This window comes from Periplaneta americana, chromosome 16 (genome assembly GCF_040183065.1).
Source record: "Periplaneta americana isolate PAMFEO1 chromosome 16, P.americana_PAMFEO1_priV1, whole genome shotgun sequence".
In the NCBI taxonomy this organism is placed as follows: domain Eukaryota; kingdom Metazoa; phylum Arthropoda; class Insecta; order Blattodea; family Blattidae; genus Periplaneta; species Periplaneta americana.
Genome location: NC_091132.1, coordinates 156,948,486 through 156,962,244, shown reverse-complemented (window position 1 = coordinate 156,962,244; position 13,759 = coordinate 156,948,486). Strand labels below are relative to the sequence as shown.

The 13,759-nt window shown below is 32.9% G+C and overlaps 1 long non-coding RNA gene across 2 annotated transcripts; it reads left to right on the top strand.

Annotated features, from left to right (window-relative positions):
- The first annotated feature begins 1,834 nt into the window (after nt 1-1,834).
- On the top strand, nt 1,835-5,689 carry LOC138691525 (uncharacterized). Of its 2 annotated transcripts, XR_011329898.1 has the most exons (6): nt 1,835-2,968; nt 3,932-4,088; nt 4,195-4,445; nt 4,708-4,833; nt 5,050-5,257; nt 5,507-5,689. It is a non-coding gene; the product is annotated as an uncharacterized lncRNA (long non-coding RNA). The 2 variants fall into 2 exon arrangements; XR_011329897.1 differs by lacking the exon at nt 1,835-2,968 and having other exon boundaries at nt 3,748-4,088; nt 5,507-5,688.
- The last annotated feature ends 8,070 nt before the right edge of the window (nt 5,690-13,759 follow it).

Here is a 13,759-nt window from a genome sequence, read left to right as displayed (position 1 = left end):
GTAATAGTATGACAGTTTATATGCAAATTGTTGGCAGTTCTTGTGTTATGGTTGTGAGTTTCAGAGTACCTTTTAAAATAGTTTAGATTCTTATGTATAAAACAGACAGTTTTTAGGATATAGAGGCAGGGGAGTGGTAAAATATTTAATTATTGAAAAATTTCTTTGCTTGGAGTGCATATAGGAACTTGTTTTATTATTTTTATTATTTTCTTTTGAACTTTAAATATTTTTTATTGCTTCAGAGGGCATGCCCCAAAGCATTACACCATATGAAAGAATGGAATGTACATGGGCATAGTAGACTACTTTCAAAGTTGGAAGAGAGATGCTTTTCGTTAGAATTCTAAAAGCATAACATAATTTGCATAGTTTTCCAGAGAGAAAGCTTACGTGTTGAGTCCACGACAAATTCAAGTCAATCCATACTCCCAAGAATTTTGCACTCAACTTCTTTCATATTCTGATTGTCAATATATATTTGCAAGTTTTTATGCGTTTTATTTCGATTAAAATTAATAAAAACTGTTTTGTCGATGTTTAGATTAAATCTGTTATGTATTAGCCACTCTTTTAATTGATTATTAGCTTCATTTTTGTTATTCTGTTATCAAAACCAAGATTAGTAGGGAATCTGCGTTAATATTTATTTTTATTTGTAATTATTGAATGGGTCTCGTATTTCTTTAATTTTGACGAATTTACAGATGTTTGACTGACAGGGATATAATTTGTGTGTTGGCAACACTGCAAAACATATGACTGCTCCAGACACACTGCCATCGTGATCTAGACCAGGCCGTAGTGATGGGCGAAGTTGTTCTTTTCCCGGAACAGTTCCGACGGTTCCGGTTCCAAAAAAATACTATGTTCCAAATAACAGTTCCGAAATAACAGTCACCAGTGGTGATGAGTCGGAGTCGTTGAGTCGTTCAAACGAACGGTACAGTACCCTCCCTCTTCACCATAGACAAATAACACCATGCAGCTCACACTGGAGCACTCATAGGCATGACATAGTACACATTCTTATCTATAGATGGCACTGCAATGCACATTCGAATCGATTTTGGAAAATTGCTGTGCATGCGGACAGAACTCAAAAGCTTAATATTAGTAATTACACAGCTGTTGACTACAAGGACAGAATACAACACTTTGTTTTCGTACATAAAGTTATAAAGACATGGTAGCCAACTAAAAAAAAATAACATAACATTTAAAACATATGGTATGTAATTGCTGTTCTCTCTATTACATAATAATAAAAACAAATCATTAATTTTTAATTTTACTTTTCTTAATGCACAGTTATAATAATAATAATAATAATAATAATAATAATAGTAATAATAATAATAATAATAAATATTACAATTTCATAAATTAAAAAGATATATATTGGCAGTACTGAAACCTGGAAACCACGCAGTGGGTTAGTAAAATGTTGGAATCGCATCTTTACCAAAGTGTAATTTAAACTTCGCATTAAACCTCGCTCTCCAAATCAGTACTTATATGGGTAGTTTCCAACAAATAATGCTACAACATTTTTGTCGTTCTTTGATAACAGAGAAGATAGCACAAAAACTTGTGCTTGTCAGACTTAACCTCAACAAACGACATACAGACATTGTAACTAAACCACTCATTACCATTTACGACTTTAACCTTTGTATAGAATCAGCTGATCAATGAATTAATAATAGTATGCGTACTTTATGACTTTGTAGAATGTTTATAAAACAGACTTAGTCAACTAATGGTGAAATAAACCATAAAGCGGGAATCAATATTACAGATTATTGAATACTTACTATAACATTACAGATGATTGGCCAGTCTTACAAATGTTGATATTAAAGTTCGCGCCACCGCAAGGATTTCAATGTCCATGCGCCCCCCTCCAACCACGTGAGAGTTTCAAGTACAGTGTAACTGCAGCTGTCGTTGGTTCATCGGAACAAGCTCCGACGTTCCGACTGTAATCTCGGAGTCGGAACATACCTTGTGCAACGCGGTACTGCGAGCCCGCAACAGCTGGACAAGTGAGCAGCTCGGAGTCGGAACACTGTTATTTCGGAACAGGAGGTTCCGACCTACTGTTCATTTTTGCAACAGTTCCGAGGGAGTCGGAACATATAGGGAAGACCAGGTAACTTGATACCCTAAGGGTGAAACCTAACCATTTTTCCCCCATTACTACAAATGCTAGTGGATTATGGTGATTTTCTAGTTTGAAGGTTGAATTTTCTTTTGCCAACTTCGTTTCGAATTTCGATACTGACAAATACTATAGGGAAGACCAGGTAACTTGATACCCTAAGGGTGAAACCTAACCATTTTTCCCCCATTACTACAAATGCTAGTGGATTATGGTGATTTTCTAGTTTGAAGGTTGAATTTTCTTTTGCCAACTTCGTTTCGAATTTCGATACTGACAAATACTATAAATGGTAGTGATTTTGTAACCGGTATGTTGGCAGCTGAGGCAAATATCGACAATATTTGCCGGTACTGGAGTTCCATGAAATTAAAATTGTACTAGATTTCTCAGCCGGTTACTGGAAGATAGTGAAATTCGAACTTATTAATAATTAATTAATATTAGTATTAATATTAATACATAATAGTTATTTTATGTGTTACGTTGTGGTTATAATTCAAGAATAGTCAGATAAGTACGAATGAATATAATATACTTGGGCGTGATAATGCACGTGGGTAATGGATAGAAATATTATTTCAAATTTTAATGAATTTCTTTCGTGTTTAGATTTTTATTACTATGTCAAAAAAATGAAATAGTGTTGCAGTGACTCCTCCAAGGAAGAAAATGTGTGGCATTTAGAGTACGCTTCAGAAATCTGTAGTTCACGTGTATAATGAGTTGAAGAAAGAAGATAATGAAGAAGGAATTATGCTAACGGAGACAGCAATTACGACCAGAATAGGACAATTATTAGGAGTAAGTATTCTTAAGCATACATTTCAAAGTGGTATTCAGTTTTAGGAGTTTGCACTAATAATTTCATGATTGTGGTCAAACAAAACAAATTTTTAGGTTAGGCCTAATGTTTAATCAAGTCAGTGATTTTCATATTGCCAAACTAAATACATTTAAGATACTGTAATACTGCAGTAGGTGATAGCTTAAATACATTTACAAATTAGACGAACAAGTAATCAAACAGCACGAAAGTAAATTTCCAGTTTTCTCTTTTGGTATTAAATTAACCGTTCAGATCACAATTTACATGCCACATCGGCCGAAGAAATTACAAGTCATATTGTAATTATTAACTTGATATTGCAGCAAATATTACATGAATGTTGGCCTGTTACGGTGCTTAAAAATAATTCAGTTTTATATAATAACTATATAACATACTCTATAAAGCATAGGAACGTTGACTCTGGCTGAATAATTTATTCATGACTGGTCTAAGTAATATTAAATATGGTGTTTCTTCAGAAAAGCTACCCCACCCAAAGTACTTGTTAAGATATAACACTCGAGAGGACGAGGACGCACTACTGGGAAACTAACCATTTCTCTTCGTCCTGGACCTCTCGCATGTTATATTGGCAATTAGTAACAAGTTTGAGGGAGGGACTATAACAATGCATTAGAATATACAGGTAAGTGTCAAAGGATTTTTGTGCTGAAAGTATTTGTGGCTGTGCACTAAAACCACGTGTTCATCACTATGTAAATATCACAGAAATCAATTAAACAAAATAAAATTATGCCTTCTTTGCTGTAGCTTTTCTGGAGAATTACCTAAATATTAGCCTACTTAAACCTATCGTAGACCCAACCTAACATGTTGATCATTTTCTATTCATATAGCTGTAAATGTTGGTATTATGCATGAATTTTATGATATAACAATTTTTAGAAGTATTATGTTATTGTTTGTTATTACAGCTTGGCTTAACTACAGCCACGAAAGTGATAAATTCACACAAGGGGACCCCACTCGTGACACCAGGAAAACATAGACTACGTAAATATCCAGTGACTGATGCTGATGATTTTACGAAAGATGCAATTGCGAGATTTATTTATGACAAGTTACATAAAGGTAGGGAAGTTACAGGAATTATTGTGTTGATTTATGCAATGTAATTCTGATATTAGTCATAGGCCTATGTATAAAAATATGGCATAATTTTCATTTACTGTTACAGGGGAAGTACTAACAGCAGCAAAAGTTCTGGAACATATGAATGATGATTATGAAACATATTTATTTAGAGTATCCTTATCATCGGTGAAAAAAATTTTGAAAGAGATGAAATTTCTATGGAGCAAAGGGGATCCTTATACACATGTATGAGAAAGTGATGTTATTCGTTTTTAAGAGAATATATAAGAAATGTGGAGCGTGAGAACCCTAAACCCGTAGTATTCTTGGATGAGACTTGGATTTTTATGAATGGTAAATTTCAATGTATTGTAAGACATTGAGTGATTGAATTTTTTACTAACAAATAGATTAACACTTATGTGGAATATGAAATTGCAATTAATATAGGCTACTAGTAATGAATTCAGGTGGGAACAACATGTTTTGCAATTAATAGTTTCATATTATAACTAGAGGTTAGTTATAAAATTCTTGAACGGTTTTCCTGTCTTTAAAATTTTTGTGTCTCTTAGAGTGTCAATGTGAATTGCTTTTCTCTCTCTGTTTTTTTAAGTATGATCACCCACTTATTCATGAAATAAACCAGGTGAAGTTTCCAGTGACATGAATGGTGTTATTCATAGACCAACAAATGAGGGTGGAAGATTAGATGCCGGAACGAAAGGTGGATTTATACTCGGTAAGTTATATTGATTTATATTTTACATAAATTTGGCAAGAGTAATTTTTTAAATCAGGGTACAAAAATATAAAAATTGGTGACTAAATAAAAACGTGGGAAAGCCTTTCACCAAAGAGGATCTCATGTCATGTTATGTTATGTTTTATTTTCTTTATTTAAATGCTGTGAATTCATGTGACGTAATTATATGCCCAGGTATAATTTTTATTGCAGGTGCTGATTTAATTTTTTCATGCAATTGAAAGAAAAGTCAGGACTACCATAGTGCTATGAATAGCCCTGTAGTTGAGAAGTGGGTGCAAACACAGTTGTTGACCTGAGAACATTAGGGCAATGCGTTATTGTCATGGATAGTGCTGCATATCATAGCAGACTTGTGAAAAATCAGCCAACAACAAAATGGAGGAAAGAACAGCTACTGGTGATTGCAACTGAATATAATAGATTTGTTGTACTAAATGATAAGAGTTGTACTAAATGATAAGAGTTGATGGTGTGAAATCACCTTTTGATATTACATTGCAATATTAATTTCCATACTTTACAGTCATTATTATTATTATTATTATTATTATTATTATTATTATTATTATTGTTATTATTATTATTATTATTATTATCTTTACTACTACTACTACTACTACTTATAGATGCTACTTTTTTCTTTCAGGTGAAATTGAATCTACATAAGAATCCTAAAACAACAGAGCCTTGCCAATTACTGTTCTGAAGCGGCCTTGTCTTGTGTGTTGTGTCTATATACAATTAATTCTTTCAGTTTTTTTTCCCCTTTAATGTAATGAAGTTGTTGGTTGATTGATACCAAGTGTTCAGCAGTTGATGTCATTTGTAATCTTGCACTCCAATATTTAACCAGATGATTGAAGGCCGTGTAAAGTTAAACAGTCAAGACAATGATCCATATCTTCATTGAGATTTCAGAAATGGCATGGGGAGATTCTGAAATATCAGTTCTTTGTAAATATTTGAGACAATCATGGCCTGTGATAATATGAGTACTGCCACTGTAGATTTTCATAGAAGTTCAGTTATTAAATTAGGTGTATTATTTTTACTATGTATTGTACTATATTTTTGTTTCGCTTAATTGATGAATTATATATGCTGTAAATTGAATAGTAGACTGTAGGTCTATAGCTTAACTGATGAATTGTATGTGCTGTAAATTAAATAGTAGGCTGTATACCACAAGTGATGAATTTTTTATGCTTGTAATGTGAAGTAATTTGCATGATATTTATTATCAGTTTCTGTATATTTCAACTGATTGAATTGTTTATACTTTTAAATTGAATTAACTTGCTTGCTATGTATTATATTTTATAGCTTAAATGATGAATAATTGTTTAGGTTTGTCAATTTAATAATCTGAGTGCCATGTACTTCATATTTTTAGTGGAGCCACCAATGTAGCTTAGTCGGTAGACTCGTTGGCCTGCAAATTCAGAGCTGCACTCGAGGGTAGTTTGGATCCCCCATTTGGTCTGATTAGTTGGTTTCTTCTGAGGATTTCCCTCCATCGTGGAGCAAACGCCGGATGGCCTATTGCAATTTTTTCATTTGCTTTAGAATCATTCCGATTTTTGTTACCACATTGTCATGTTCTGATCTTGTTATTCTTTTAACAGTGTGGTAAGATGCAGGTATAGATAACCTTACAGTAATTTTGCTACCTTTCAGCTACCTCATTACCTCTCACTCCATAAAGTTCATGGATCCACGGAAGTACCAGTCGTTGATGTAATTCGACCATTTTGCTTAAAATATTAAAACACTGTAAAATATTGAGATTTCATGCTGTTACGTCCATTACTGCAGCAAGAACATCTGATTTTGAATCTGATAGTATGACAGCCTTCTCAGATTTATGAAGTCGATACTGGAGATTTTGTAAGCTTAAAAGTGTATCTAAATTTTCACTATCAAAATTAGTCAGTGTTTGAAGTTAGTTAGTTAGTTAGTTAGTTAGTTAGTGGCGTTTAAAAAGGGCGCGTCAGCTACTATGGCTATTTGCGCCCTTATCTAAAATCTTTCACTAAACACAAACACAATACAATAACCAGAATGTTTAAAAAGCTAAAAAGCGTTGTCACGGTTAAAATGGGGCAAACAAGTGTTTGAATATAATTCCCTGTAAAAGGGAATATACTGGTATTGTACTACAACACCACTACATCTATGGCTTGGTAAACAGGATCCATCTATAAAAAATACTGTATGTAGTCACTCACTGACCAGATCATTTATCGTTTCTAATGATTTTTAAAATGTCTGGAGAAGTATCACATTTCTTAACATCATCTGTTAAAGTTAACTTATATACTATTCATTTTGAAATAACTTGGGATTGTGTTTTATTAGTAAAGTTTCCCTTAATTGAGCAAGTTTGAGTTCTCCAAGTAGAGTCAAAAAGTCTGTTGGGATTTTGGCTCAGTTTATTAATATTTGTGGACTGTGATTTTTTGTTCTAGACAACCATATTATCTGCAAATGATGAGATTATCATAAGATCTATTTCTTTAGTTAGACCATCGACATTAATATTGGAAAATGTATTCCTGAAAACAACAATGTGGGAAGCCCAGATGAATCTGTCTCTATTTACATATTTGTGACAATGAATCAAATAATCAAGTCACTGACCCAGTGTAACACTTTATCATGGACACCCTAAGTTTGCAATTTCTTAAGTGATTTATATCTACAGAGCCATATGATCCTTGAAAATAAATTAAAATTGTTAAGTTGTTTTGTTTTCTGTTTAAAATATCTTTAATATCTTGACTAAAATTTAAAATCTGTCCATTTGTTGAATGCAATTCTCTAAAGTCAACCCAATAAAATGAAAGTTAGTTACTAGATTCCAGGAACCAATTCAATCTATGAAATCATCTCTTCCATAATTTTGGCTATCATACTAGTAAGTGGTATCTGTCGATAACTCGAAAAGATATTAGTTGAATAATTGCTTTTCAAAATTGATGTTATGATAGATTTTCTCCAGACAGATATTGTATTTTAGATGAGATTACAAGATAAAAGTAGTGAGTTTGCTTGTTTGCCAACATGTTTAAGAAAATCAGCATGTGTATTGTCTGGACTTGGAGATGTTTTGGGTCTTATGTTATTAAATTAATAGTAATATTCAGTTCTTGATTAAATATTGTTATATAAAGTAGATTGTAGATTTAATATTTCTTTCAGTTTTTCCTTAATAGTCTGACGTACACAGATAAAACTAACAACCACACCACCAACTAATCTAATAGAAATTAAAATATAATTAAATGTAGAAAAAGTAATTAAAATTATAAATACACGTAATAAACCATAACCCCCTAATTTCAACAATATACTATTTTATTCCCTTTTACAGCTTGTAGATAATTATTAATTATAGTTATTACTTATTAGCATAATATTTATTGAACTTATTGGCTATTTCACTTCGTTTGAAAGATGTTATTGTGTACAAAAAGCATTTTTTGATGATCGTTTCATGCTGTATGTTGTGTATAAGTCTATGATTTCTGGCCATCTGTTCTGTGTAATCCATCTTTTGTATAGAATTAATAAAATATTCTTTTGGTAGTAATTATTTTATTAATTGAGTATTTAATTTTCACCAGCTCACATTTCTTGAATCATTTGCTTTTTCTTATTTAAATTTAGGACACAAGAGCCAAAAAGAGACTTCACAGTTATGTATCATACATTTTTTCAATGACAGACGTGGAGTTGCAGAAATAATAAGTGTAAGTGTAGCATTATTAAGCAATTTACAAACAAATGAAATCTTTAAAAAGGTATCTAGAAGTGAAATTACTTATGGCTTTTAAGGACCAAAATTATTTTTGTAAGTTGATTTATTATTATTTCAGTTTTAGCCTAGTTGTATTATCCATTTCCTTACTAATTTCAAAAGATAATCAGAAGTTCATTCGAATTCCAACCAAAAGTCAATTGGTTATTAATTTATCTACCTTTAGGAAGTACAGTATATGTACGCTGGAATCTTTGAAGTGAAGTGACAATAATTTAATTGGTCTTGGAACAGATTTGATTCTTGAATATTATATACTATACTTTGTTGTATATTTACGTCTAGTAACCTATTAATGCTAATACTAATAATAATGTAAAGGAATAAAAGAATAGAACATAGCAATACATTTCTCATTATTATTGAAACTATTTAGAATAACCTTCCAACATTAAGGTAAAGTACGGTGAGTAAAGAAGTCATTCAGTACATAGGATCGTGATTTTACTACATGTGGTGATATCTGGTAACAGTTGGCAACACTGACAAGGCGGAAATATTTGCTGTTTGGGAACTGAACTTACGTGATCCTCACTATACCTTGTGCCACGCGGTACTGCGAGCCCGCAACAGCCGGCAAGTGAGCAGCTCGGAGTCGGAACACTGTTATTTCGGAACAGGAGGTTCCGACCTACTGTTCATTTTTGCAACAGTTCCGAGACCGGAACAGTTCCAAAATAACTGTTGTGTTATTTTTTACCCATCTCTAGGCCGTAATGTAGGATGTGTGACGTCACTCGATGAGTCGGGCTTTTCTATTTGAGTATACGGAGCTGAGTGAAATATATTACTTTAATGCGTGTCGGTGCTCAATTTTATTTAGTGTAACGTGTGTATAGGATACGTTCACTTCTTATTGCATAATATGTTGCAGAAATAATTACAAAACTGTGTTCTTTTAATGTGAACGGAGTTTTGCATGTTAACATAACCTGTTTGCATCAACATTTTAAGTTTGGAATGGAAGCTATTTAGAGATTTAATAAAGAAGAATTATTTATATTGTGATTTTAATTTAGCACATATATCTTCCTTACTTGTAGGTATAAATTTTACCACAGTCCCTCCTATGGAATTAGTGTAGGTACGTACGGTTGTGTTACTTCATCTGGTAAGTTAGATAAATAGAATTCAGTACGACCCAGTATAGTAGGGAACAAATAAATAATACAATTAAATTTTTATTCAATGTAATGTGTGCATAAGTTCCATTTATTTGTTGCATAATGTGGCAGGAATAATATATTATAAAACTGTGCTTATTTTTATGTGAAGAGAATTCACCATGTTAACATAACCTATTTGCGTCAACATTTTAAGTTGAGAACGAAAGCTATTTTGAGATTTAATAAAGAAGAATATATATCGAGGATAAACTTCAGAACACGGTTATATTCCTTACTTATAGGTAGAAAATTCACCACAGTCCCTCCTATGAAATGTACATACGATTATATCACTTACTAGCGCTGAGGTATAGTTCCGGTTATTTCTGAACGTGGAGATGCATTTAATCCTCTAAGCAAGGCATAATAAACGCCTGAACTAACCGAACTAATTAGTATATGCAAGGTGTATGAATACGAAGGGAACTACCTCAGCGCTAGTTTAGCCCTGGTAACATATTAAACTAATCAGACTGGAGTACCGTATGAAACGAATAAATACAATTGAAGTGTAGACAAATTGCATTTACAAGTTATACATAGCGTTATGCTTAATTATGATGCATAATTGCGAATATAGAAATAAGGCAAGTACTGATAGAGTAAACATAACCTATAATTTCAACACATCAAAATATGCGTGCGATGCAACTGAAAATTGTTGAAACGTGCTTAAATGAATGTGCAAGAATTTCGTAATGAAGCAAGCGTGCTTTATTTCAATTAATTACAATACTAGATACTGTAACAGTAATGAAAACTATAAGGTACAATTTTTCATAATATACTATATGTATCTCGCTTTTAGATAAAAAAAAAATGGTGAATATTATCAAATTTCGTATTATTCATAATGTAGATTATTCAGACATAAGAAGGGTGCAATAATTTGAATTTAATAAAACAAATACGGTAAACTAACAATAATGGATTAGACAAGAGTAACATCAGTAACGCTGCACTTAGGCCTAATCATAATTTACTTTACATCCCAGCCAATGTTTCACTTTCACGTGTATACTATTACACATATTTACTGTTTATAACACCAAAAATTCACTTAAACACATAAGGGAGCAATATTTAATCGAAATAAAGGCAGATGTTACACATACGAACTTTGCCTGCAACAACGTAATTTTCACACCAAAAATAATATTATACCTTACGTTGCAAGTGAATCGTGTCTCATGTGTCTCAAAATCACTGTTTAAAATTTTACTGACGCAATTACACTGCATTTCAGAGAAATTTATGTTATTTTTCATGTACTGCAACTAATTGATATGGTTGAAAGACCGCCCTTCGCGATCAGCTGTTACGCGAGTCACGTGGTCTGCCTTACGGCCTATATTAGATCACGATGGCAGTGGCAGTGGCACCAGAGATGCGATGTCGTGTTCGCAGTGTTGTCAACAGGACGGAAATGCCGTCAAAAGTGACTGAATTTAAACTTAGCGACCGGAGAAGGAAAAAAAAAAAGGCATTGACGGGTGATGGATTTTGTGGCGCAAATTACAATCTACATGGCCTTTTCGGTTTTTAGCTCTTCTCGTTTTTAATTGTTTAATTGTTGAGCGATTTTACTTTTTCTATGAACAGCCCTGCCTGTTCCCAACCATGTTAAGGAATCCCCCGTTTCAGATATCCTCGTAATCAATTCAGAGGTTAAAGAATTATTATTTTAATCAAGATTGTTAAGTAAGTTGTGTTAAAACTTGCTTTTTGTGTTATATTGAATGGGTCTTATTTACTTTTTTTTTTTTTTTTTTTTTTTTTTTAACGCATTTCCGGGTGTTAAACTGACGGGGATAGAATTTATGTCTTGTCGTTAGCCACAAAGCATTTAAGACAGACCATAGATAATAGAGTTAAATCTAACACAGTTTTATGTTACTGGTAGCCCATACGTAATACTGTTTAGAATTTATAATGTTAAAAACTTGCTTTATCTTAGCTAAAATAATAGAAGTATGAATAATGAAAAAGAAAATCCAGATTTAATCTATAAATACAGTTTCTCCCACTGCAGTAGGCCTAACGGGACGCAACAAATCTTCTCTACTTTTCTCTATATTTTTATCCAGTAAATTTAGGCTGCCCGGCATTTTCTAGTCTCTCGCATCTCTTCTAAACTTCACCTGCAATTCTTACGAGGTCTGCCTCTGACGACATCCTTGTGGGATCTATCTCCATGCGTTCTCTTTCTTTAGGCTATATATCGTTTGCGCTTCCTTTGTGGGAATATTTGCTCCTCCTGTGTTCCGTGTAGGGCAAAATTAAAAGAGTGCATAATTTCCTAATAATTATCATTGTGAGTACATAGGCCCAATTTCTCACGTCTTGTAATCTGTATATGTATTTTATGCATGGATATTTACTTGCATTAAGTATAAATATTAACCCCGTGTGTTGTTCTGGTATACTGTAAAACCTTTCTGTATATATTTCAACTGGATTGTGATTAAGAATTAACAATTTGTAGTACTATTAAGGTTTTTTTTTTTTTTTTTTTTTTTTTTTTTTTTTTTTTTTTTTTTTTTTTACATATTCTAGCTCTGAAATGATGCACGGATACCAAGGACTGCAGTAAATACAATACAATAAAGATCGCTCACCGATTCTGACGTCCAAAAATTTCTGCTTTATTCAACATATATTATTTCCGCATAGACTTCAGATAACATTACTTTTCCTCTGAGTTCATCAGCAACTTGGGAATTGTGATTAATTCACTTTCTCAGCAATATCAAATACTTTACTAAACGTTAGCTATAACCTATACACATTACGAGGATAGACTGCGATGTAACGGAAGATAAATATTTTTTTGTTTTTATAAGCGGAGCAGTGGCGGCTGGTGCTTCAAAATTTTGTTCGTTTACTTTCTTACTACAAAATATTAGGCCTACCATACTACAGTCGTAAAAATTTGCAAAAACTCACCTATTTATATAGAAAACTGGCTCGTCTCTCCTTATTCCTCGCGAACTTCTCGATGACCCGCTGATTGAAGTCAACAATGTTCAAGATGAAGTGACGTTCTATTGACAGCATTGCAAGGGCCGACAATCGATTTTCAGACATTGTGCTCCTCAAAAATGTTTTTACTCTTTTGAGAGTAGAAAAACACCTTTCAGCCTCTGAAGTCGTCATAGGGATTGTTAGTATAATTTCTAGTAATTTTGTACACTCGCCGAAAGTTGAACATAAATTGTTGTCTCTGAAAAATTCCATTAGAGACATACAGCCTGAAATTTTTCTGAACTCGTCAGTGCCATAAATAACTGAAAGTTCAGTGCGAATATTCCTTTCATTTATGAACGGATACGCTCTGATGACACTACGAAGGGAATCTTCTGGGAAAACATTGTGGAAATCTTCAAATTTATCTGACCTAAACAAAGTTGATGCTCCTAGATGCCCTTTGAAACTAAACCTGTCCTTTATTTCCCTCAGGATTACATCACAAATTTCATGTGTTTCTCTCTTTCTCTCAACAAGAGACTCGACTCTTCTTCTTTTTGTCATCTCTTCACCGTAACTTTCTGTACAGATATTCTCTCGAATTTTTCTAACTTCTCTTTCAAATGCCTGAATATGAGTTTCAACCAAATTTGGATTAGTGTCTCGTTTTTGAAGTTGATTGAATAATATGTCCACATAGGGCATGATTTTATGACAAAAGGACAACCAATAAATGAAAGTTTCCTCAGACAATATTCCCTTATAGCCAGAAGCTTGGAGAATTGTCTTATCGTTCGTTATTCTATCTCCTGTTTGAATAACTTCCATACATTCTAGTAATTCGAGTCTGTATTCATATACTGTGTTCACAGATCTGGACTGAAAATTCCATCGGGTAGGAACGGTTCTTGGAAGTCTTTTACCCACCACTTCGTCTAAAATAGCC